Source organism: Micromys minutus (genome assembly GCF_963924665.1).
Source record: "Micromys minutus genome assembly, chromosome: 4".
NCBI lineage: Eukaryota > Metazoa > Chordata > Mammalia > Rodentia > Muridae > Micromys > Micromys minutus.
The window spans coordinates 13,828,797-13,853,164 of record NC_137973.1 but is presented as its reverse complement, the minus strand read 5'-3'; the positions used below and the strand labels follow the sequence as shown (position 1 = coordinate 13,853,164).

At 39.2% G+C, this 24,368-nt stretch overlaps 1 protein-coding gene across 3 annotated transcripts in view; it reads left to right on the top strand.

Moving 5' to 3' along the window:
- Positions 1 to 24,368, top strand: part of GOLIM4 (golgi integral membrane protein 4) — a 76,211-nt gene that overhangs the window by 5,690 nt on the left and 46,153 nt on the right. The gene's annotated exons all lie outside the window — the stretch shown is intronic.

The window sequence follows — 24,368 nt, the reverse complement described above, 5'->3', positions numbered from 1 at the left end:
TAGGACTCACATGAGTCCAGAACATTAGGCAGGCAGTTCATCAGGACACTGGGCAGTGGCTGCTGGATCACTGGGCTTTGGCTCACTGGGCTGTTTCTTGTTCTATGTATTTGGTGGGACTACAAGTTTAAATGGAACAATTTCAGAACTTGGTGTCCTGTTTTACTGAAACTTTATGACCCTCTTTTTATCTTACTTTTTCTTTCTTTTCTTTTGTTGTCCTTTCTTCTTTTTTTTTTTTTTTTTTTATTTTTGGATTCTATTTTAGCGAAAAAGTACATATCGACATCTTACACAACAGAAACTTAGAGTTACTGCTTTTCATTTAGACCTAAAAGTGCTTGTATTCTATCATGGAGGAGAAAACATAATTGTGACTTTTACTGCTAAGTGGTGTGTGGGATTCATAGACTTGTTAAAAGTGAAAGTTCTGTGAGTCTATCCTTTGATTGTACAAGAAGAGTAAACCTCTTTTCTTCTGAGAGTAATTTTTTTCTGGTAGAATTTTGGAGTCTATTTCCACAAGGAATGGCATTTAATAACCTTTATTGAGGGCCCAGAATGCCAAGGTATCCTTCAAGTACTCTGCAGGCATAGGTATTTTGCCATGTCAAGATGAGGTCTATTGAGACAAAGTGTGGAACCCCAGTGTAACTTCATGTCTAGGTTGCTTTTTCCATGACCTTAGTACTTTGACTAATGACATAAATGTGTTCTGAGAAAGTCAGAATCAAAGGGGGATTTGAATAAAACTTAGACTAAGAATTAAGGTGTCACTTTCTGTGGCAGTATGTCAGGGTTTCTAACATGGGTCGCCACATGATAAGTTGATTTTTAGATGAAGCAGGTGCTCCCTGAAATCGCACTGAACCACATGGTACAAAACTTACGATCCCTACTCAAGGCTTTCTTGGCAAGTCAAGGAGAAACTCTTGGTTTGATGTTAGACTCTTTCCACAACTGTTTCATGAAAAGGGAACAACTTCAGGCAGACAACAATGTAGCTTTGTTTTATGGTCTCTAATCTTATTAAGCAACCCATTAATTGTCACTCATTAGTGTAGCACATATCACTATTTTCATTTCCGGGACGGTTGCAGGGGAGGAGAATCACTTGGCAACTCTCTTTACTTGATAGGTGTTGAGTGGGCTGGCGAGACCTCAAGTGAGACGGTCTGTAGGCTTGAGGTTTGGGAATACACTGATCAGATCTGATGGGAACCCCGAATTTTGAAATTCCCTACACTTTGTGAAGGATAATTCGCTTACCTTGGGGTTCAAGCTGAGCCCAGAGCTAAATACCATTTTGTATTGAGAAGGCAATGTTCACCAATGGCCTGGGCCCCCTGAAGGCCAGAAGTGGGCCCTTTTCAGTTTTAATTATAATGGTACTGCTATTTTTAAACAATGCCATATGTTTCCGAAGAAAATGTTTATGTTCTTTGTTTTCATTGGCCCATGAATGCTTAGAGTGAAAATATGTCTGCCCGTCATTGCCCCTCACTAATAAGCCTTTGCTAAAGGGCCTCATAGCCCAGGGGGACAAGCCTATGAGATAAATTGCTGACATTTTAGAAAATATTGCTTTAGCCATTTTTCTCCCATGAAATGACACCGTGTGCCAGTGAGTGGTCACTGTGAAGAACAGGCACTGTAACCCATTTGAATGATGTAATTTGCTTTCCTCTGAGGACAAATGAATCAAAGAATTAGAATCACTTCAGTGGAGTCGAATACTCCATCTTCTAGTTTTCATTTCATTTAACGTGCGATTTTTTTCTTTGACATTACTTATAAGCTCTCTTAAGTATAGCTACAATGATAAAATAAATATAAACAGATTACAGTTGGACAGATGATAATGATTTGGTTACTTAGCTTTGAATGCAGCAATTTATCATGTTTACATTCTGGAGATTTTATGTTATAAACATAGTTTCAGTGATACTGATTGAACTATTCATTTTTGTGTATGTTGTATTGGGAGGGTAAATGTGCACATCTGTACCTATATGTAGAGGTCAGATGTCACTGTTGTACTTGACTTTAAAAAAGAGTTGTGTGTGTGTGTGCATGGGTGTGATGTGTGGTTATAATGTATGTCTATGTGTAGGTTCATGTATGAGTGCAGGGACACACATGCCAGAAGGTGCAAGGGCAGGTCATGGGACAACCCTGGGTATCACTCTGTAACTTCTGTCTTCTTTAGACAGTTTCTCTTGTTTTACCACTCACTATACTAAACTTGCTGGCCATCAGAACTTTAGGGATGCCCCAGTTTCTGACTCCTATCTCACTAATAAGAGCACCAGGATTACAAATATGAGCTACAGTGTCTGGCTCCATGTGGATTCTTGAAAATCCAACTCAGCACCTTCTACTTGTCGATGAGCATTTTCACTCTCTGAGGCATCTCATCCTTGCCTGATTTGCTTGCATGGGTTTTGGGGGATCAAACTCTGGTCTTCATGATTGTGACAAGCTGAGTCATAAATCCAGCTTCCGTTGCTCAAGCTTTTCATCGACACTAAGAGAAAATGTTAAATGGATTTGAAGTTTTATTTAGAGATCTTGATTGTGGTGTAGAACAAATTAAGTAATGTTAGTGTCAGGAATCACTTTTATTCTTGTATCTTCCTCAAAACAATCCTTCTTTTTTTATGAATGAGTGATGGCTCAAAATTCAGAAATCCAAGTTCAGTCTCAGTGAGGACGAGGCTTCTCGGGTGACCTCTGATACAGGTTTTTAGTGCAACTCTTCCTGTTTACTCCTCCTTTTCTTTAGAGCTTCAACCCTAAAGGAAAAATGATCAATTCTTAGTACTACCAACCTTCACAAGACAGGAAGGAGACACTGGGATGTTGGCATTCTGAGGTGTCAGTGGAAGAAACCAACAAGGAAGTCACTGATCCACAGCTGCTCTGAAATCTAAGTAGAGATGACCTGTTAGGTCCCCAGGCCTTCCAGTCAGTCTCCAGGTCTGTGGTACTCGGGGCTCTTGGTTGTCTTCTTGACTTCATGGATCCTGTACATGCTTGCTGCCCTGCCTTTTCCACAGCATTCTCTGCCAGTGAAATGTGGCTGGGTCGATAGTTTCTTCTCATTTTCTTCGCTTCCCTTTGGTCCAAGCTGTTGGTAATCTGATTAAAAAAAAATCTCAAAGATTTTGTGAGTTTCCTGCCACACTTGGTAGATTTTGTCTCTTCTGCTGTCCGGGCTTGTTCCCCATTCACAGAATGTGTGTTCATAGCCTGTCCTCTGAGCGGAGTTCTCTGCTTTGTGCTCATCCTGGAACAGATGAGCAACACACCTCTTAAATGTCTGCCTTTTCTTTAATCTCATCAGTAGATCATGAGACCTCTTAAAAACCGAACTTCCATGAAGAATGTCATCCAGGTTCCTTACAGTTCTGTTGAGAGAAACCTTGACAGTCTTAGGAGGCCCTAGGAGGCCCTTTGGTGTGGTATTTTTTTTTTCTTTTTAAACTGTTCCATGGCTTTAACAGAAAGATTTCATAGCTAGAAGCTGAGCTTGTATCTAATGATATTCTTGTAGTGTCATATTATGGCCTCGTTTTCTGGTCCTGTCTTTCAAGAAGAAAATTTATTTATTTCTCTCTCTCTCTCTCTCTCTCTCTCTCTCTCTCTCTCTCTCTCTCTCTCTCTCCGTGTGTGTGTGTGTGTCTGTCTGTCTGTCTGTCTGTTTGTCTGTCTCTGTGTGTGTGTGTCTGTCTGTCTGGGTGTGTGTGTGTGTATATGTGTGTGTGTGTCTGTGTCTGTGTGTCTGTGTGTGTGTGTGTGTGTTCCAGAGTGTGTATAAATATACCATATGTGTACAGGAGCTCCGTGGAGCCAGGAGACTGTGTCATTTCCTGTGGAATGGGAGATAACAATTGCTGTGGGCTTTCGTATGAGTGCTAGGAACCAAACCTGGGTCTGCTGTAAGAGCAGCAAGGCTCTTCACCACTGAGACATGTCTTCAACAATGATGCTGTCATTTGTATTTTATAATTATCAACCTGTCAAGTCCTGGGTTTCTCTAACTATATCTCTCATTTTACCTTTTTCAAATGACATACCACATATACTATAGTAAAAGAAATCTGGTGACATTTTCAGTATTCTTTTTTGAGGAAATCTATTTAATTGGGTTAATCAATTAATGTGGCAATTTTTACTCTCAATATACCTACAGGGAACTGTGGATCACGTAGCTGCATAGAAATGTGGGCAGTGGGAAAATTGCTGTGCTATGTCATTTCAAATTTCCAGTGAGCTTTTCTTACCTTTTTAAAAAGTCAATTTCTCCATCAATTGATCGATCAATCATCGATCCATCCATCCATCGATTGTCTTAAATTTCAAACTTCTCTGAACCATGTGATCCAAACCAGCCCTCTTTTTAACATATACAATTCTAAGCACATTCTCACATTTATATTTATTTTAATCTTGAGGGAGGGTCTCACAGTCTAGCCCTGAGGAGCCTGGAACTCACTATGAAGACTGGATTGAACTTACCTCAGGCTTCTGACTCCCAGATGCTGAACTCAAAGGCCCTCACCATCATTTCCAGTCTTCCACCTTCAGTTTTCTATGGTGGCACCCTTCTCTCAAACCTGAAATAATTATTATTTTGTAAAGCACATCATCCCCAAACTAAATTGGCTCTAAAAGACAGTCATTGCCTAAGGGCAATGTAGTAAGTTCTGTAGCAAGTGAGTGGGTAAGCCACAGCAGCGTTGTTAAACAGGATTTGAGTCATCTCAGAACAGCACTGGAATTGAGAGCTGCTTCAGGGTTTACTTGGATTGACTGGAAGGCTTTGGAAGATTCTCTTCCAATCTAGTTCTCATCCAGGCTCGTTCACAGGGCTATCTTAAAACATAATAGTGGGAAAGAAATATGAGCAACCTGGGGCATGTGATGTGGCAAAAAGACAGACAAACTTAAGGGTATACAGAAGAAAGCCAAACATCTTACCTTGGTTTCTAGCATTTGTTTCCTGCTGGCTGAGGGTCAGAAACTTCCACACAGCCAGCAAAGTCAAGCGTGCTTACAGAGTCAGTGTTCCCTGTTACAAGAGATGTTGTAACCAGGATGTTGTGAACAACAGCAGAGCTGTGCATGTTTAGAGCTACAATGCTTCTGACCTGTAAGTGTAACCTATCCACACACCTCCCTTTACCCATCGTTCTAAACAATGTGCCTCATGATGCCACATTTACACAAAGGAAACACATTTGGAGAAATAAGTAAACTCCTTCATACCTTTGTACTTAATTTCTGAACTTCGCTTCACATTTAAGTCATAGTGTGAATTACATCCCTTAAGCAATGTTAACTTAAGCCACAGAGTCACATATCACGCGGCTATTGTAAAGGTGTGACAGTCAGTAAGAAGCCTGGAACTACAGTAAATGCACACTGTCCTTTTCTATGTGCATCAGTTCTCAGTGCCAGCTGGTCCTTACATCTAAACCATGTACGATCCCTTATTTCCGCTTGCTAACATCATTCATCCTCTCGGATTTGTCCTGACATTCTTTCCTGTGGCCCTGTCAAAACTTTGTATCTGAATGAGGATCCCAGTAGGCAGAAGACCTCAGACTGCCTGGAACAGTGCTGGCTGTGTGTCCGCCAAGTATTGAAGATGAAAGAGGACTGACTTTAATAACAGGAAGGATCTTGGAAGCTATACATCATCATTTTTCCATATTCTGTTATTTGAAAGAGATCATTGAGTTCTGTTTTCAGTCAGGGGAAAATGGCTGTAGACAGTTGTTTTGTAAAAAATATTTTAATATGCACTAATGTGTGGTTTTTTAATTAAATTTGAAGTGTATTAGCGATAAGTGGACACTGAACTCGCACTTTTGAGGGCAAATATTTAATATTTAGATCATTCAACCTTAGAAAATTAAAACTCTGTGGGATTGCTTGAAGTGCAGATACGGGGAGTGGGCTTTTGCAGTTAACAGTAAAGGGGAAGGCATCTCACCTGGAAAGTTTCAGAGGTCCTTGTGAATGTTAATCACAACTAAATATGACTGGATCACTTAGCAGAGAGAAAAGCAGTTCCTCGTGGTCACTGAAAAGGGCTTTCCCGTGCTTCTATCTTATAACTTACAATCCTCACTGAAGCTCTCTACTCTACAGAATCTGCTACTCTTAGAATGTCATCGTTGACATTGGAAGTTAGCACCGATTGCATGACGGGTCATTTCAGTTTGTCCATTCAGCCCTAGTTTGAAAGTCAAGTTAAGCATTTTGCTGTCAGGAGTCTTGCATAATATTAATAAAACCAAAAGTTCAGCTTTAAAGCATATTTAGGAAAGGTCATTTGCTATTTTTCTGGGTAGTTAATAATTCTAAGCTCCTCATTTCCTCATGCTTATAAACATATCTTCATAACATAAAATGTATGAGGTAAGTGTTTCTACTTTCCGTTTGACCATTATTGGACTTTCTAAATATATCCTCTTTCTGCCTTTGGCTCTGCTGAAGTGCATTAACTGTTCTTGTCTGGTTTATATCTGATATGTTCTCTATCTAAAAGCATTTTATGTTTTTAAGTCATCACATATTATAATGGATTTCAGTACAATATGTTAGAACAGTCAAGTGTATTTCAAGTTTGGGGAAACAGCTGAATGAATAAAGTCCTTGCTGTGTAAGTCTAAAGACCTGGGGTTCAGATCCCCAGTACTCAGTGAAAAGTCAGATGCAGTGATACATTACTGCAACCTCATAGCTGAAGAGGCAGCCATAAGAGAGTTCCTAGGGCTAGTCAGCAAATTAGCCAGCTCCAGGTTCAGTGAGAGAATCTTTCTCAAAAACTAAGGTGAAGAGCAATGGAATGTCATATCAAATATCGATGGCTTCTACATGTGTATGCACACAGGAAGACACACAAACACACATACACACACACACACACACACACAAACCTCTATGCTGCTTGAGAAATGAGTAGAGAGTATTTTGTTAAAAGCTGTATGGGGCCATATTTTAGTCGAGACTCAAGAAGAGTTGTACTCAATTAATGGAGAAGATGCTGTTCCATTTCTGTAGACTCTCCTGTTCTCCTCCCACCAAATAGCTGTGTGTATCAGATTGTTGCTATGATACCAGCTGACACCGCCCTATGACCTGCTGTGCTATGAAATCGGATCACCCAGGTTCCTTTGGATGTGTAATCTTTATTCTCTTCTGTGCTCCAGAAATGGAAATTAGGGGGAAAAATTCTCTTCATGTTCTGTGATATTGTATTGAGATTATGTAGCGAGGCTTTTAGAGAAACTGACATATGGTATTTTTCTTCTTAGCTCTGTATTGGCTGGCATCCATCTGGCTTAAGCTCCAGGATGCTCTGTTTTGCCGAAAGTGTCCAAGAAAAGAGTAGCAGTTAGCTCACTGGTATTTAGGAATGCATGTGAGATCTTGTATGCAAATTCCAAGAAGTCAAGTCACCTGAAGATTCTACAATAAGTATACTGTGAATGGGGCTTTAGGGGCGGGCAGAACCTTTACAAAGAAAGTCTGTTTTGTTCTTACCCTTGGCCTCCAGATCATCTCAAAACACCTCCTATTTCAAAACAGACCATGGTGAGCGCCTGACCTGTAACCTCCTCTCCCTTATGGTAGGGTCTGTGAGAGTCCATGAGCTTTCTGGAAACTTATGTCAGTTTTCTATAGGTTCCTTTGTTTCAGACAGGAACCAGTGTTTCAGTCAACCGCTAAAAGCATCCAAGACATAAAGAAGGTTAAATCCAACCGCTTTAGGGCAAATTCCTCCTTCTCAGGTTTTTCAAGTGGAACTTAGAATTTTACTTGCTTTATGTCCTGCCCGGGAACACATTAGAGATGGCTTCCTGGAGCCTGAGACTATAATGGGTAGTTAATGCTGTTCCTATTATACCTACAGCCTTAACCACCTAACTGCCATTCCCAATTAAATGAGAATTCTGATTAGAAACTTACATGGCATCTAGGGATTGGACTGCCTAGAATTGATTAATAACAGTTCAGTAATTAATGCTAATATATTAGGATAATAAACATGAATAACTGCTCAGTAATTTAATAACAATAATAAGTGATAATAAAAGAATTGAACTTTCATGAAAATCTCACTCTTTCAAGTGATATTATTTGACTTGAAAACACGTCTGTTGTTACTATTACTGTTTTAAATTTAGGAAGTTTGCAAACACACAACAAGATACTGACAACTTTAAAAACTGAATTGCAGGCTGTCTAATTTATAACACAGGTTTCTTACTAATATAATCAATCCTGCTTCCAACACTCCCTCATCCTGGAACTAAAATTGAACTCCTAATAGTTTTGACAAAATAGGTTAGACTCCTAGCTTTTCCCCTGTGAGAGCATGCAAATGTCTCAAATTCTACCAGGGTTAACAATACTCACTGCGTGAGACATGGCAGAGCATACCTATACTCAATGCCAATATTTTCCAGGCTAAGGCACGAGGGTCCTGAGTAACAGGTTAGCCTGGATCACATAGTGATCTCATTTGGAGTTATGTTAAGAGCTGCTGTCCTTGGAGACCCCCTTTTCACTTCTTTTATCTGTGTTCTTGGCCAATGATGATGGCTGTTCCAGCTACCAACAAGAACTCACTGCCATGCCCTTTGCTTCCCAAATCATCTTTTCGTTGCTTTGCTGGGGACCCCACATGCCTTCTAGGGTATAAGCCTGTTTTCTACGGACCAGATGCTAGGTCAGGAAGGGTGAATGACCATGTGGTGAACTTATCTTCACCATCTTTTCCCTCTGTCTCTAGTACATTCTTCTTGATCCAGAATTTTTTGTCTTAGACTGTTCTTTAAACCACTGAGTGGCCTGCTCTATCCCTCAGCCTTATTCTTTGGAGATGGGTTCTCCCTTCACTGAACCCAGAGCTAGGCAGGTAATCAGGAAGCTCTAGCAATTCTCCTGCCTCCGATCTCTATAGAGTTATGATGGGCCGTATGTGGCTTTCAAGTGGGTACAGGGATCTGATCTCAATTCCTTGTGGTGGCATCAAAAGCACTCTGACCACTGGAGTCACCACTCCTGCCCCTAAATATAATCATCTGGATTTTAAAGTCAAGATTTTTGCTAAATTAAGTCACATCTCGGGACCCTGTGCTGTAAGTTACATACTGTTGTGAGGCTTTGGAAAGAGTCCTACCAAAAAGAGTTAAACACCGAAGAGGTCCCGAGAGAATGCCAGATGTTTCCGGAGATGTCACCTTAGGTTCACTTGGAGGACTCTTTTGTAAGTCATTGAAATAACTGAGGTTACAAAATCAGGACTCGGAATTTAGTTTTTGTATGTTACCTTTCCCCATGGAACAACAGCTCACGGTATAAAATAAGAAAGCTAAATTTGTCTGCCAGTTTGACTGATTTTGGCCATTATGTGGCTCATATTACCTGGACCACAGACTCAGGGTGGACACCGTCTTGGATGCACTCCCCAAGTCTGTAGTCTCTAACTGGAGCTGCATGGATTGTGACCTGGGAAAGGTTTTCCCTAAGAAGATGACAGTAGCACTGGCCAGCCAGTGTGAGCACCTCGAATTTGGCACACTGTCACCTGTGTCACATTCTCTCTGGGCCAGTATGTCTCATAGACAAGCTTAGAAATTATGGGATAGCGAAGACTGCTAGGCATGATGGGATTACACTAATGTAACCTGACAGCGAGTACCTAAGTGATCACACATCCTTTACCACAATCACTTTCAAAATGCCTGTGGTTTGACATCAAAGAGAAAAAGTGACTGTATCTGGAGAATCATTTTACAGTTACCTGACAGGAATTTAATCAAGAATAATGCCAAGTAACATAATTTAATCATATCTGTGCATCTTTAGATGGAAGAGGCAAACTTGGAATGAGCAAGCCCCTGGAATCATTTCTAAGCAAAAGGCAACACAGCAAGATTTTTCTACAACTTAGTAGATTGCTTGGGCAATGAACTTGCTCACTCAAAAGCTGCCAGCAGGAGTTGGGTGGAGACCCAAGAGTGGCTTCAGACTTAATGTGGTCATGAGTTTGCTTTTTAGCACCTACATCACCTGTATCCCAACTACTCTTACAACTCCATATTTAGGGGATCTGATACTTCAGAGGACGGACATATACCTACAGACATATGTGCCCCCCACACAGACAAATAAAACAAAATTATTTAAGAGAACAAGTAGAGAATAAACCAGATCTGGTGGTATGTGACTATAATCTTCACTACTCAGAAAGACTGAGTTTAATGATGGCTTGAGCTGCCAAGTGAGTTCAAGGGCAGCCTGGTCAATTTAGTCAGACTCTGTGCCAAAATAAAGTAGTCCAAAGGGATTTCCCAGCTTGCCATTCAGTAATAGAGTGCTCATCCAGGACATTCGAGACCCTGGTCTCAATCTCAGTGTGATGGGAAAAAGTAGCTAGCTACATGTTTTCCCACTGGACTTTTATTACAGTTCTTTTAGTGACATAAAGTAAGTGGACTGTCTTTTCCAGAGAAGTAGCCTGATTTTATCAGCATAAGATTTGCTAAGGCTCTGGGCTTATTTTATACACTGATGTATACAACATAAAAGAAAGAAGGCTTAATGTCTACAGGCAGGCTTGAACATTTGAAAATTATGCAAAATTCTGTTGGGTAAATGTGCTGTTTTCCATTAAAAACGGATGCTCACTTAAATTCTGTTGTAAGCAAAATTAAATGAAGTAATGAAGCCATTGCTATTTATTCGTAGCTTTAGCTAGCACCTACCATGACAGCCATTTCTGCGTGTAAGCAGAGCCTTAGAAACGGCCTGTGGGGAAAGCCAGGTAGAGAGAGGCCTTGCCTTTGTCTGGCTTATAAAGAACTCATCTAATTGGAGCGTTTCTGTTTTTCAAGTTGTACATTTATCCTTTGCATGCTCCGAGAGAGTTCTTTGTGCATAGGTAAAATGTGTATGCATACCAATGTGTGCAAACCATTCCTGTGTGTTTATGGAAGCTTCCCAATTATCCCATTGGTTAAATAACTTTAATAGCAGTTTGTTTGCCTTTTGGGGGGTAAACTTCAGTTCTTAATGTCTCAGACTAAGAATGTCAGAAGCTCAGCGTTGGTCCTGAGATAGACAAATACAGACGTGATTTGTGATGGGTATTTCCCATTAGTCATCCTCCCATGATTTTTGTATGTGCAATAGAAGAAACTGTCTTTCTAATGTATCTATTGTGTCTTTTAAGAAAGGTTTCAGAGTGGGAACGTGCCTGTTCTTGTTAAGCCCTACTGAATGGAACTCTAAGTCTCTCAACCCAGTAGTGACTCCTCCTAAGACTCAAGGCACTGAATATACTTGGAAGATTCCTATCTTTAGTTCAGCTCCTTAGCTGACATGAAATGGGTAAATCTAGCCTCACCTTTAGTATCTTTGATCATGATTTATTTAACTTTTGTTTTATTTGCTCCCTTTGTAACCTTTTATTTGAATGTTTATTCAGCAGTCTGGCTGGCACTGCATAGAACAGACACCACAGAACCAGTTCTCTTTCATCCTTTTATATACAGAGGCCTTAGAAATATCTTAATTACATGTGGTAATTTTCCATTACCATGTCTCCAACACTTTTAGTTTGTTTGTATGTCTCACTAAGTGACATTTAATACCATCGTTGCCTAGGTTTGTTTTGTTGACTGAGCCACTGCAAAACCAGAAACTATTGGCTGGATAAAGGCTATGGAATAGGATTTTCATATATTTTCACTTCCTTTAGAATACTGAAGTATCATATGCATGCATGGAGATATCTTGATAAAACACCATTATCATATGTAATTAAAACATGCTAATAAAAATAGATATATTGCATCTTACCAAATGAGTATTTTTATTGATACGGTTTTATGTCTTGGTAAGGAAGAAGCTGGCATAGGGAGGACAAAGGACAATATCAAGGGTCCTTCCTAAGGTACCACTGACCTTGTTTTAAGAGAGTGTCTCTCTCTAGCGTGGAAAATGCTAGTCTAGTGTAGGCCAGACTAGCTGGTGACTGAACCTCAAGGATGTTCATGTTCTTCCTCCCCAGGTCTGAAACAAAAAGCAAACATCAGCGCTCTTGGCCTGCCCCCTCCTAATACTATGTGAATTGAAATATAATTCTGTCATTTCCCCCTTTATCTTTCTCCTTCCAACCCATCCATTGTGCCTCTCTAGATCTCTCTCAGATTCATGGGCTTTTTGCTTTAATTTGCTATGTTTTTCTTAAGTGTAGAAATACAATGGACTCAATCTGTATAATGTTACTTGTATATATATGATTTCATGGCTGACCACCTGTTATGGGTAACCAGTTTGAATGACTTTTCCCTGGGGAGGATTATTTCTCTTGCTCTCAGCTTTTTCTTTGCCTGTAGTCCTTTGTCTAGGATTGGAGACCTCTGAGATTCTCCTCTTCCCTGTTAGCATGCCTGTTAGTCTAGAAATGTCAGGAGAGCTACACCAACGAAGTCCTGAACAGCAAACCCTACCTTTTTTTTTTTTTTTTTTTTTTTTTTACTTATAGAACCATTGTTGGTCCAATTCAATTTCTTAACTTTTTTTTTTTATAAAACAACTTTATTTTACAAAACAAAGATAAATGTACAGATTTTAAACATTTTCTGCTTAAAATTATACATTTTTGTCAGTACTTTTTTTTCAGATTTTAACATAATTTTTACATAAAACTATATGAATATATTTTTTTAGTCAGTACTTGATTTTTTTCAAGGTTTGATTGTATGCCTTGAAAACTTAATAGTTACAATGAGCTAAAGTACATGTAAAACAAAATGTAACATGGAAATAGTCAAAGTTTTCTTGTTGTGTAAAGATTTTTTTGTTTTGTTTTGTTTTGTTTTCTTTATTTCTTGGACTTCATACAGTCTGTGAGTTGTTTCTGGGGGAGTGCAAGCCTCTGGGGTTAGCATCCCACTATCAGTGACTGCATATTATGTCTGTTCTTTTGTGACTGGGTTATCTCACTCAGGATGACATTCTCTAGATGCAGCCATTTTCTTAAGAATTTGGTTAAGTCATTGTTTTTGGTGGCAGAGTAGTATTCCATTGTGTATATGTACCACAATTTTGTATCCATTCATCTTCTGAAGGACATCTGGGTTCTTTCCAGCTTCTGGCTATTATAAATAGAGCCGCTATGAACATTGTGGTGCATATATCTTTTTTGTGTATTAAAGTGTCTCTGGGGTATATGCCCAGAAGTGGAATAGCTGGGTCTTCAGGTAGTACTATATCCAATTTTCTGAGGTATCGCCAGACAGATTTCCAGAGTGGTTGTATTAGCTTGCAACCCCACCAACAGTGGAGAAGTTTTCCTCTTTCTCCGCAGCCTCGCCAGCATCTGCTGTCATCTGAGTTTTGGATCTTGGCCAATCTGACTGGTCTGAGGTGGAATCTCAGGGTTGTTTTGATTTGCATTTCCCTGATGGCTAAGGATGTCGAGCACTTCCTCAGATGTTTCTCGGCCATTTGGTGTTCCTCAACTGAGAGTGTTTTGTTTAGCTCTGTACCCCATTTTTAATAGGGTTATTTGATTCTCTGCTGTCTAGCTTTTTGAGTTTCTTGTACACTTTGGATATTAGACCTCTATTTGATGTGGTGTTGGTAAAGATCTTTTCCCATTCTGTTGGTTGCCGTTTTGTTTTCTTGAAGATGTCCTTAGCCTTACAGAAACTTTGCAATCTCATTAAGTCCCATTTGTTAATCTTTGACCTTAGAGCTTGAGCCATTGGTGTTTTGTTCAGGAAGTTTTCTCCTGTGCCTATGTGTTCTAAGGTTTTCCCTACTTTCTCATCGAATAGTTTCAGTGTATCTGGTTTAATGTGGAGATCTTTGATCCACTTACAATTGAGCTTTGTACAAGGAGATAAGAAAGGGTCTATTTTCATTCTTTTGCATGCTGAGTGCCAGTTGGACCAGCACCATTTGTTGAATAGGCTGTCCTTTTTTCATTGAATGTTTACAGCTCCTTTGTCAAAAATCAGGTGACCATATACATGAGGGCTCATTTCTGGATCTTCTATTCTATTCCATTGATCCACATGCCTATTTCTGTACCTGTACCATGCAGTTTTCAGCACAATTGCCTTGTAATATAGCTTGAGGTCAGGGATAGTGATTCCCACAGATGTTTTTTTGTTGTTGAGGATGGATTTCGCTATTCTAGGTCTTTGTTATTCCATATGAAATTGCACATCGATCTTTCCAATTCCATGAAGAACTGAGTTGGAATTTTGATGGGGATTGCATTGAATCTGTAGATTGCTTTTGGTAGGATGGCCATTTTTAAGATGTTGATCTTTCTAATTCATGAGCATGGGATATCTTTCCATTTTCTGAGATCCTCCTCAATTTTTTTCTTTAGAGGTTTGAAGTTCTTGTCATACAGGTCCTTCACTTGCTTAGTTAGAGTCACACCAAGGTATTTCATAGTTTTTGTGACGATTATGAAGGGTACCTTTTCCCTAATTTCTTTCTCCACATGTTTGTCCTTTGAGTATAGGAAGGCTACTGATTTGTTTGAGTTAATTTTGTATCCAGCCACTTTGCTGAACTTGTTTATCAGCTGTAGGAGTTCTCTGGTGGAATTTTTGGGGTCACTCAAGTACACTATCATGTCATCAGCAAAGAGTGATGTTTTTATCTCTTCCTTTCTGATTTGTATCCCCTTGATCTCCTTTTGCTGTCTAACTGCTCCAGCCAGGACTTCCAGTACTATGTTGAATAGGTAGGGGGAGAGTGGGCAGCCTTGTCGAGTCTCTGATTTTAGTGGGATTGCTTCAAGTTTCTCACCATTAAGTTTGATGTTGGCTGTTGGTTTGCTGTTTATTGCTTTTATTATGTTTAGGTATGGGCCTTGGATTCCTGTTCTTTCCAGGACTTTTAACATGAAGGGTTGTTGGATTTTGTCAAACGCTTTCTCAGTGTCTAGTGAGATGACCATGTGATTTTGGTCTTTGAGTTTGTTTATATGGTGAATTACGTTGATGGATTTCCTTATGTTAAACCATCCCTGCATCCCAGGGATGAAGCCTACTTGGTCATGATGAATGATCGTTTTGATGTGTTCTTGGATTCGGTTTGCAAGGGTTTTGTTGAGTATTTTTGCATCAATGTTCATAAGTGAGATTGGTCTGAAGTTCTCTTTCCTTGTAGGGTCTTTGTGTGATTTAGGTATTAGGGTTATTGTAGCCTCAAAAAATGAGGTGGGTAATATTCCATCTAATCTATCTTTTGGAATAGTTTTGCGAGTATTGGTGTTATATCCCCAATAAATATCTGATAAAATTCTGCACTGAACCCGTCTGGACCTGGGCTTTTTTTGGTTGGGAGGCTTTTGACGACTTCTTCTATTTCTTTAGGTGTTATAGGGTTATTTAGATGGTTTACTTGGGCCTGGTTTAACTTTGGGACCTTGTATCTCTCTAGGAATTCGTCCATTTCCTCCAGATTTTCCAATTTTGTGGAGTATAAGTTTTTGTAGTAGGATCTGATGATTTCGTGAATTTCCTCAGTTTCAGTTGTTCTGTCACCACTTTCCTTTCTGATTTTGTTAATTTGGATACTCTCTCTTTGCCCTCTAGTTAGTCTGGCTAGGGGTTTATCAATATTGTTGATTTTCTCAAAGAACCAAAACCCTACCTTTTTACTGAGGTTTTCTGGACTTAATTCAGGTCTTTAAGCAAAGAAGGGTAGAATTTTAAATTCTGAGCCAATTCCCCAACTAATTTTTAAGGTATTCCTCTGAGTTTATGACAGAAAAATATGATAATCTCTTGACTCAACTAATACAGTAGATGTCCATATTTTTTTGTAGATTTGTTTGTTTCTATTACTTCTCACATCACAGCCCAGAAATTTATGACAATTAGTTATAATTATAACATGGGTATACAACTTTTGAATTCTCTTTGAAATTGTAGTTTGTCCCACTTTTCTGTATTGTTTTACTTTACCAACATGATTCCCTCAGTGGAAATCTGCCAGCTATTTCAGGGACGTCCTGAGTTCATGTCTGTCTCAAGATCTTAAGACCTACTACATGGTCTGTCTAGAGTGTTCTTCCTTCATTGTTGATCATGAGTCTTTCAGCTCTCTGCTCACAGTTCATCCACACAGGCCTGTCCTTGAAGAGGAAGCTTGAATGATCCCTTGCTGCAGAACAAGAACTCTAAAACATAGTTCCTTCAGATAACAAAAGAATCATATTTGCTTTCTTATGTGCTTCCTTTTCCACATAAATCTAAAAGTAGCTTTGCTGAGTGTCCTAACTGAGGAATTTTCATAAGGTCATCTCATTCTCGCCTATCTTATTTTCATGAGGTTGTAAGGGCACGGTGTGGACAACTGGTATTTTATCCCCCATTGTCCAGGGATCAAATTTAGAATAATGTCAAAATATAGTAGGCAATTTAGTAGGCAATTAGTGCTTTGGGTAAACATATACATATAGGTTGATATTTTAGTCCATTTTTGTTTTATGTTTTGAAATCTAAGGTTTTCTTTTTTATTTTACGAATATATATATAATATTTTATCTGTCCATAACTTCTCACAGTTCCTTTCTACTTCCCCTCTTATCAGTATCTACCTCTTTCTGTCTTTCATTAGAAAAAAATAAGCAATAATAAAATAGAATGATAATAAACAAAATTTTATAAGATAAAATAAATACAAATCTATTGGAATTTGACAAAACAAATGAACAGAACCAAAAAGAACAAAGCAAAAGCACACGACAGACATATAGACACGGAAATATGCATGTTCAAAGCCACAGGAATCCCTAGAGGCACAGAACTGGAAGCCATAATATGTACATGACCAAGGCAACTCTTATAAGGACAGCATTTAATTGGGGCTGGCTTACAGGTTCAGAGGTTCAGTATGTCATCATAAAGGCCAGAACATGGCAGCACCAAGGCAGACAAGGGCCTGGAGGAGTGTAGAGTTTCACCTCTCGTCCCAAAGGCAACCAGCAGGAGACTAGCTTCCAGGCAGCTAGGATGAGCGTATTAAAGTCCATGCTCATAGTGACTCACCTACTGCAACAAGTGGCTACTGAAAGTGCCACTCACTGGGCCAGGCATATACAGACCATTACAAACATGAGAACAGAACATTCCAAAGATGCCACTGAGTTTGTTTTTTGTTATCTCTCTACTGATTGGCATGGGGCCTACCCTTAAGAATAGTTTGTTGCCACAGTGAAACTTCCTTATAGAAATGTTTTCATTTCTGAATTGAGGTAGCTTCTGAGTCAGAGGTAGGTCCATTTCTCCTCTCAGCCCTAGGTCAAGAAACTCTCTGGCCCTATGCACGCTCCCATTGTCTCTGTGAGGTCGGGCTTTGGTCCTGCTGTTTCCAGGTCTTTGCATCTTCTGTCTCCTCTCTCTCTTACATTCTTCCCAGCACGTTTTCAATAGGGTATCCCAAATCAAGGGGAGGAGGGATTTCATGGAGACATTGCAGGAAGAAGCTTCTCTGGTGGTGACTGGGCAAGGCATTAATCTATGAATGTAACAGAATGTTATTAAAAGTTTTTTTATTGCTACATTCATTCAGTAGATTAGTAGTACTTGGTTCTTCTCTAAATTCCTAGTCTCAGGTTTGTGGCTACCCAATAGCAACAGGTATGGGTTCAATCTCATAGGGGTGGGTCTTAAATCACATCAGATATTAATTGGTTAATCCCATATGCTTTGTTCCACCATTGTGCTATGGCATCTAGCAGGTGAAACACCATTGTATAGTTAAAGGTCTGTTGCTAGCTTTATGTTTCTCCTTTAGTAGCTTACAGTGTGCTTTCTGGCACTAAGACTAGCTTATACTAGGCAGAGTCTTTAAGTAGGTACTAGCTCTACTTCTCTGAGTTTAGTGAGTTGTGTAGGTGTTGTTATTAGCTATAGGTCTATACTTTCAGATTATGGGGAGTAACCTATAGACTTGGCAACAGCCTGGGATTTGGGGAGGTTCCCATGGAACCCCTTTGGCCACAAACTCAATTAGATATAACACATTTCCAGTACTGGAAGCTCAATTTGGTGATGAGAAATATTCAGTCCTCATTTTTATTTTTGTGATTTCATTGAGATTGCATATACTTATACATACACACACATATAGATAGATAGATAGATAAATAGATACATACATAGATAGATAGATAGATAGATAGATAGATAGATAGATAGATAGATAGATAGAAGCTTAACTTTATTGGGTTTCCAAGCCTAACAAGTTTTCCCCACATGACCCTTAACTTTAGTTGTTCATCTTAGCGTTCCTATTCTTATATCCCATTTTCTTCACTCTACCATTTGATCCTCCCATTCTAGTCTTTCCTACCTTGTACATTCATAAATATCTATCCTATTCCTCCATCCTAGGGAGAACTATCCCTTCTACCTAGCCCCTTACTTTCTTCTGCAGGCTTTACAGCCCCTACTTTGTCTCTAGAGATTGTAGCTTGCTTAGTGATTTAACACATATCCTACATACCGTACTTGTCTTCCTGGGCCCAGGTTAGCTTACTATGGCACTTCTATCCATTTAGTTGTGCAGTTTTTCTTCTCATTTATTTCATAAGTAATATTCCATTGTGTAAACGCAACACATTTCTTTATTCATTCAGCAGCTGAAGATAATCTAGGTTGTTTCCAATTATTGACTATTGTGAATGCAGCAGCTACAAACAGATCATGTTTGAGCAAGTGTCTTTGTGATAGGATGGAACATCTTTTTGGTATGTGACCAAGAGTGGTATAGCTGGCTGTTGAGATAAGTCAATTCCTATCTGCCTTAGGAACCATCACAATGATTTCCACAATGGCCTTCCAAGTGTGCACTCCCATCAGCAATGGATGAGTGTTTCTCTTACTCCATATCCTGGCCAGCATGAACTATCACTTGTGTTGTTGATCTTAGTCATTCTGACAGGTATAAAATAAAATCTCAAAGTAGTATTGATTTGCATTTTACAGATAACTAAAAATGTCGAACATTTTTTTATGTGTTTCTCAGCCATTTGGATTTTCTCTTGCAGAACTCTGTTTAGATCTCTACTCCATTTTTAATTGGGTTATTGATACACCTGATGACTAGATTTTATAGTTCTTTATATATTTTGGGTATTAGCCCTCTCTGTGCATATGTCGTTGTCCAATCTTGTTTTCATTATGTTTGCTGTCACTTTGTCTGAATGACTGTCTTTGTTGTCATGTTGAAGCTTCTCTGTTTTCAGAGAGAACTAGAAAGTGTGAGCTAATGCAGCAGTAAGCTCTAGAGATGACAATTACACCTGGCAAATGAAAGTTAAGTTTACAGTAAGGGAGATGCAGTCTTTAGTTTATCTATATGTTTTCCATTTTACATTGCTATAGAACCCAATATCTTTAATATGATTTTTAGCCTTAAGGCTGTCATAATTCATACAATGTAACTTAGTCATATCTCTTCCCCCCCTTCCACTTCCAACAGCTTCCAGGCCCACATGTATCACAAACTCCTCCCACCTGTGTGTCTTATTCTTCCTTTCTTAAAAATAACCTAGTGCCTGTGTATGGATGGAGAGTCTACTCCTTTCCTAGTATTAAAAACTGCAATTAGCAGACAGGTGTAGGAGGCATAGAGTTCCTTGTGCTCACAGACCAACACCAGGGAAACTAGAAATGCTAGACAAACAGGGTTGTCTCTTCGAAGGGAGAGATGATATGTAGCCTATTTTCTGTCCAGAAGGCTGGGAGTAGAGGCAGTTTATAGTCTGGTGACATTTACACTATCTGTTTGACTGAGACCACACCAGATCCTCCCACAGACCCTTATCATAAGCTTGTCTTTCTCAGTCAATCTTTAGAACCTTTATGAAGCACATTACATGTATTTTACAAAGAGTTTTGATATCATTGTGTCTTAAGCTTTTTTCTGCACAAAGAACCGACTTAATTATCTTCAGGAAAATTTTTTTCAAACTGTGATATACTTATATATGTCTAAAATAAGGTACCCAGACTCATACCAGCTAATGAGTTGAACTGAATCAAATTTCTTTTTTGGTTCCCTGGGTCAACACTGACAGTGGTGCTGTGTGCAACAGTACCCACAGACAGGGCATACTTTCATTAAAGTTTGTTTTACCATTTACCTCTGAGTGATGTAAACAGCTGAGTAAGGCACTCTTACTATCCACACAATGTGGCTAGCTGCTCTTTTCTTCACTCCTGTGCCATGACCGTCTGTTCCCTCAAACAGGGCGCCACATTAAACACTTCCATCCTTAAGTCCAACTTGTCTGGTATTTTTGTTATAGCAAAGACAAGCGTAGCAACATAGGGACCACAGTAGTTGAGTTTCACTGCAGTAGGAACAGGGGTCTTATCCTGTGTAAAATTCCAAGTTCAGGGCTGACCATGGCATTGGGCTGATTCTTTCTGTCTTCTTCCAACGTCAGAGAATAGAAGCTTATTTAACAACTATGTTCTGCTTCCGCTTCCCCCTGTTGATTAGAACAACAGCATTGTACAGGCATTCCAGGCTCTGAGAGTAAAGCCATACGTGTTTCTGTAGGCAGATCTACTGGTCACAACAGGTCCATAAAGTCAACAAAACATTCAGAGGAAGGAATTTTTTAATTAAACGTTCACACCATCCAATGATGACTTACATTTTCCCCACTCCTTCCCGTGTTTTCTCAGGGTTCCCACCTTCTTGACTCACTTGGGAGCAAAATCAAATGAAGTCAGCATTTTCTTTGGGTCATCAAGCTGAACTGGGTCACCCGCCTGGCTCACTAGACTGTGCCTGCCCAAACAGTCTCATGTCAGAGTAGCCCCCTGCCCGCCGCTATGGTGACTTAGTTCCCATTTGGTCTATTTTTCACCACCCATCAGAATATGTCACAGTGACTCCCTCTCTTAAAAATGTGGCAATTTTTATTCCTTAGTCTCTTGTATCCTGGGGACAGCAGTGTTTAGACTCTGCTCTTATCTTACTCTAAATTTAGTTGGAAATTCGCTGGATGTCTACTGGGAGTTGCACGATGAATTAGAGTCTTACATGTGACATTATGGGACCAAAGAAAAAGACTCAAAATATCTGTCTAAAATTACAAAAGTAGCCACTGCCAAGGAGGAGTACAGCTCCATTCTTAGCACAGGAATCTTCTCGTGGCAGGAGATTGGGAATTTGAGGTCAACTTAGGCTACATAAGAAGATCCATCCTCAAAACCTCAGAACTGAAACAAAAGCAGCTGTAGTGTGAGACATTTGCTGGGGAGACACATCTCATGCGTATCCTGCTCACCCCGGAAACCGCCACCGATCAAAGTAACAGTTCTAAGTCGAACTTGTGAACCAATGAGTTGGTTAGAGTACCTAACAGGTATGCATGAGGAGCTGCTGACAGGAGTATGGGTGAGGGACTACTCACAGGAACAACTTAAAAACAGCCACATCAGTGGAAATTCTGCCCCAAAGCTCTGTGCAGTTTGCAGACAGGCAGCTAGGCAGAGAACATCCTTTAAGCAGCTAGGCTTTCCCTAGCAGCTGCCTCCCCTCCAGCTGTTTGTAGTTCCATCCTCTTAGGGAGGGGCCCTTGCACAGCTTCTCACACCTTAAGGCGGTTTCCATAGGTGGAAATGCTGACAAGTTGGTTGACTGAATTATTGGACGAGTAATAGTAGTAATTTGTTCTGAGTTTCTATATGTATTGTTTTAGTTCATCTTTGAGTCTGTATTTGGCAAGAAATATTACTGCTTTGATTTTACTAAAGCCATGGTGTGAAAGCCAAGCTCAAGAAGGCAAAGAAATTCATGCTTTCTTAGTATTTGAAATTCACATAAACCTGATTTCAAATTTGTACTCTATTTCATATATATATGTGTGTGTGTGTGTGTGTGTGTGTGTGTGATATTAACATAGATATCAATAACATATAATAATAATAATATATGTATATAATAACATATATACTATAACCTTCAGCATATATAAAACTTTCTATCCAAGTAGCCAATATCACTGTCAATTTTTCTAGAATTCTGAATGCTGGAAAAGAACCAGCACTGTACACATCATGTGATAGAAACTTCAGTAATGCTCACCCATCACTTATAGTTGATAAAGTACAACTGAGGGGAAAAACAAAAACAAAAAACCAAAAACCACTAGTAGGCTTCTACCTTAGGAATGCCCAGTGTGTTAGTAAGCTCATCTTTACTTTCCAGGGCTTGATTCTTGAGTGCTTGAAACCTGACCATTAGATGGAATGATTTTAGGGAGAATGGCTTGTGAAGTCAAGTAGAGCTGCCATAAAACTCTAATAACCCTCTTAAGATTTCCCTAAGGAAAGTCAGTTTAGCATATCAAAATACATGCAGTCTTCTGCTGCAGATTTGGGAGCAATCTTTGGATGCCTGCTGTTCCTGTCCTTAATTCATTTCACTTAGAGATTTTGAACATCAAAGCAACAAAATTCAATTCAGTAGACCACTGAGGAAACAGAATATTCTGGTCCATTTAAGTATCTGTGTTAAAAAAATAAACCTTATGTTCCTGGATGGTTTCTGGTCTCAGTGTTTAAATAATTCTGTTGCATTTGAGTTTATATTGAAAACTGTATGATATCTTTTGTTTTCAAGGCTTAGGAAAAATTCTTAGAAGCTGTATTAACTTACTTTATGTCACTGGAAATAAGAAATGAAGTTATCAGAAACGTTGGTTCTCATGCCGTGCTAACGTAAGTCACATGTGAAGTATTTTCCCCCGGGTGTAACACTTAACTCTCCGTGTTAGGAAGCATTGCTCTTTCTCATCTAAAAATTTGATGCAAAAAACAAACAATAAAAAAGCCAGTGAGAGCACTGTTAGAATCATAATATAAACACTACAGTATGAACTCGAAGCACTAGTTCCTGGTTGCTGGTAAGTTTAGAAGGTGTGGAGAGTCTTAAGAAGTAAAGGCAGAGAATATCTAATTTTTAAAAAAGGAAGTAAAGGCTTGACACTTTATCTCCAAAGAGCTGCACTTCTGGTAGATTTTAGGGCTTGTTGTACCTTTTGTTTACAGAACGAAGAGTGGATACTTAGACCTTCTTATCTAGCTATGCTGCTTTGACTTACGTATCTGCTTTCCAGTTCACATTTTAGTAAAATGATGGTGAAAGTTAGATGAAGGCAGAAATAAAGCATCTCTTCATGGTTTGAATGTTGGTACTGACTCAGCATTGCAGGGCATTGTTCCGTGAAGTGAAGAAAGGACCAAAGACAGATCAGCTGTAAACACATCGATCCTGCACCAAGTTGATATGTGTAATAACAGTACGTTCAGACCTCCAAAAATAGTCACTCGGAAAGGGGAACCTTTAAAAAGCCACTTTTTTTTCTTACTGGGAGTGTTAAGTTAGCAATTTTAATCATAACCTTGTATTGATTTTCTCTTGGACTCATTGTGGCAAAGAATATAGCCCTTTTAGGAAATTCCTCATGCATTATTAATATTTGGGAAAATCTGTTTTACTTTCTTCAGTACACTGTTAGCCATAAACCTTTCTGCTTGATTGAGATAGTTTGTAAACATACTTAAATTACAAATGAAAACTTAAAACTGTAGCATCCTCTATTTCTTAGTTCCGAAGTTAAAAAAAAAAAAAAAACTATAAATATTTTGTGTATTTTCCTAATAAAACACAAGGCTAGAAAATGTTAGTATATTTTTCTAGATTTCATCTCTGCTCATTTTTTTGAGTTATGAAACTCTGGATAGTAGGTAGAAGTATGCTCCTCTGCCCTGCACATAAATTCCATATATGTTCCACATTGCGATAATGTAGCTGTCTTTTCTGCCTTAGTGCAATTTTTTCTGAGTGCTGGTCTCATGGTTTTTTTTTTTTTTTTTTTTTTTTTTTTTTTTTTTTTTTTTTATCATTTCTCAAATGTCTGTCATCCCTTCCAATGTGCATAGTATCAGTCTCCGTATCAGTCTGGTTTACTGAGTTCTGTCAGTATTTTCACAACTCCCTTTGGATCAGAACGTGTCCTTTTCCTTTTGGCCCTGTGTACTGCAATGGTGACAGACCCGTGTCTGGATAATTCGTAAGGTGCACAAAATGATTTCTTGCAGCTTGGGAGGCTGGGAGGTCCTGAGGGGTTCATATTTGGTGTGGAACTTCATGCCACAGTGGGAAGCAGAGGTGGGGAATAGAGAGAGGACATGGGGAGGAAAAGGTCAGGGAAATGGAGTTAAGGGGGTGGGGACAGAGAGAACTTAAGGGAAGAAACAAAAACAGGGACTGAGTCAGCAGTA